General features: G+C 44.3%; 1 pseudogene; it reads right to left on the minus strand.

Annotated features, from left to right (window-relative positions):
• Window positions 1-6: 6 nt before the first annotated feature.
• LOC111955762 (zinc finger protein 704-like) overlaps window positions 7-2,973 on the minus strand; it is a 23,407-nt pseudogene continuing 20,440 nt past the window's right edge.

A 2,973-nucleotide genomic window follows, 5' to 3' on the forward strand; every position in this document is an offset into this window, starting at 1 on the left:
GAGAGAGAGAGAGATGTAGAGGGAGAGAGAGAGATGTAGAGGGAGAGAGAGTGAGTGCAGCAGTGCTAAAGGAGAGATATTGGAGTGCTATATATTCCCTCAGCCTTTTCCCAACTCCAGGTGTAACAGCACAGGGCCTAGTGGGCAGGTCTAGGCTGGCCCGGCCACAACATGGTGTTACTGCCACTAATTTACCATTACTTTCCCCAGCGACCTCGAAGGTCAACACAGGACAGAGTAGCGTGAGAGAGAGATGTTAACCCCACCTCAACACAAGATCATCCACTGAGACTGCCTTTACAAGTGCTCATTCACCTCACTCAATTTTGGTATTGAGCGGACCCTCCATCTTGTAGGTCACCTAGGGGCTTTGGTAAAGTATAGCGCCGTTAGTATAGCGCCGTTAGTTCATATTCCTGATGGAAGATGGGGTGTGGAGGAGGGTGGCCCCGCTTTACGGCTGGACTAGCCGTCGGCTGCTTGGTCGTTTCAGCCCAAAGCGTGTCGGAGAGCTGTAACATTGGAGTTGGTATTGGTTTCAAAACACCAAGAAGAATAGATACCGAGAAACAACAACATTAAAGAAAACGGCATGTAAAAAAAACACTAACAAAACAAACTTTTTTGGTTGCAAGTAGATATCATGTGACCATAACCCTCATTGTAAATAACTATATTTAAATGTGAGCTGCTGGCGGATAGATAGGCTTCAGTAAACTGGACGGACGGACGGACGGACAGACAGGTGGGATAGATAGATATATAGATAGATAAAGATAGATAGATAGGAAGGATAGATGGAGGGATAGATAGATATACATTGATAGATATACATTACATTTGAGATAGAAAACGGTGTTGTCCTGTGTTGCTGTGTGTTGACTTGACTGTTGTGATGGGGAGTTGTGGGGCTTGTTGCTGCTGGCAATGTTAGTCTGTTCAGCACCCTGACTAGGTTTTTGTATTTGTTTTGGAATTGATCCATTTTCCCCCACCAGGGGGTGCTATCGACCCTTCCCGAGTCCAGACACAAGATCCATTCCCTGGGGTGAGGACAGGGGAGAGAGGGAGTAAAGATCCAAACTGTACAGGATAGAACAGAGAGAAAGGGAGTGAGGAAAGAAGGATATTTCTCCTCCTCTCTTTTCATTCTCCCAAAGATAAAACAAAATGGCCGGTCTTCTCTGAAAAAAAMAAGAAGTTCATGGACAAAGGGAGCCTCTTTTCTGGTCCCTTCTGACCTGACGAACGTTCCTTWAAAAAAAAAAAAATCWGAGATGCTTTTTCAAAACATAGAAAGAAGAGAGACAACAAACTCAACATATAAAAAGCAGAGTTATTTTGTTGTTGTTGCTATCTTTAGAGCTGGAGCTGCGTGTTGGTTGGTGCTTCCGAGGTTGGAAGTGGGAGGCAGCTGGAGTTAACTTGGGATTCACTCAGGACAGTAGTAGGCTCCACCCTGTTGGTTCTGATAGGCGGTCGGGTTAGGGAGAGGTCGGTTTGGAATGGAGTAGACCGATAATTGGTTTTGGAGTGACGTTAACGCATGCATAGGAAGGGAGAACAGAAAGGAACACCTCTGATTTCCATGGCGAAAGGCAGGCAGCAACCCTCAGTGGTTGGTCGGTTGATTACTTGGTTGGTTCAGTCAGTAAATCAGTCAGTAAATCAGTCAGTAAATCAGTCAGTAAATCAGTCAGTAAATCAGTCAGTAAATCTCTGGCAGGCTTTCTTCCATCGGCAGGCAGTGCACCACATGTCCCTGTTCTCCATTCCGTACACTTTACGACACTTCTTACCCTCGCCACGGGACTTACGGCTGGAGAGGGGTGACATGAGGATATGGTCAAATACGGTTGTTATCTTTGACTTGGTTTATAACAATAGACAAAACAGCATCCAAAATTGTTGATTTAGTTTACGCAAGTGAAGAAAACATAAATAATGGTAATCTGATAATTTGCATCGTTGCTCTCTCTCAATTTGGATACAACATTGGGCATCCTGAAGTCACAAGAAAACCTAAGTTCAGAGGTCATCAGTGAAAGGTCAGCCAAGAGAGGTCATCAGTACCTGAGTGAGCCAGTGGCTCTGGGAGGGGAGGAGAGGACTGCTATGGTGTGGGGCCGCTGCTCCCCGAAGCTCTGAGTCCGACTGTGAGTGGGAGAGACCTGGAGAAAGACAAACACAACAAGAGCTATCAGAACACAAAGATAGACAGAGAACTTTCATTTAGACACAGACACAAAAAAACAACTGTTATGCTTGAGAGGCTGTATTGTTGTGTGTGTGTGATGTGTGTAGGGGTACGAAGTAGGTAGTTGAGGTAATTGAGGTAATATGTACAGTCCCAGTCAAAAGTATGGACACACCTAATAATTCAWGTTTTTTTCTTAATTTTTTACTATTTTCTACATTGTAGCTTCATGAGGTAGTCACCTGGAATGCATTTCAATTAACAGGTGTGCCTTGTTAAAAGTTAATTTGTGGAATTTCTTTCCTCAATGCGTTTGAGCCAATCAGTTGTGTTGTTGTAACAAGGTAGGGGTGGGTATACAGAAGACAGCCCTATTTGGTAAAAGACCAAGTCCATATTATGGCAAGAATAGCTCAAATAAGCAAAGAGAAACAACATTTCATCATTACTTTAAGACATGAAGGTCAGTCAATACGGAACATTTCAAGAGCTTTGAAAGTTTCTTCAAGTGCAGTCGCAATAAACCATCAAACACTATGATGAAACTGGCTCTCATGAGGACCACCACAGGAAAGGAAGATCCAGAGATACCTCTGCTGCAGAGGACAAGTTCATTAGAGTTACCAACATCAGAAAGTTCAAATAAATGCTTCAAGTATTGTGGGTAGAGTGTGTGGGTAGAGTCCAGCGAGTGTGTGGGTAGAGTCCAGTGAGTGTGTGGGTAGAGTCCAGTGAGTGTGTGGGTAGAGTCCAGTCAGTGTGTGGGTAGAGTCCAG

The sequence above is a fragment of the Salvelinus sp. IW2-2015 genome, linkage group LG31 (assembly GCF_002910315.2).
Source record: "Salvelinus sp. IW2-2015 linkage group LG31, ASM291031v2, whole genome shotgun sequence".
NCBI lineage: Eukaryota > Metazoa > Chordata > Actinopteri > Salmoniformes > Salmonidae > Salvelinus > Salvelinus sp. IW2-2015.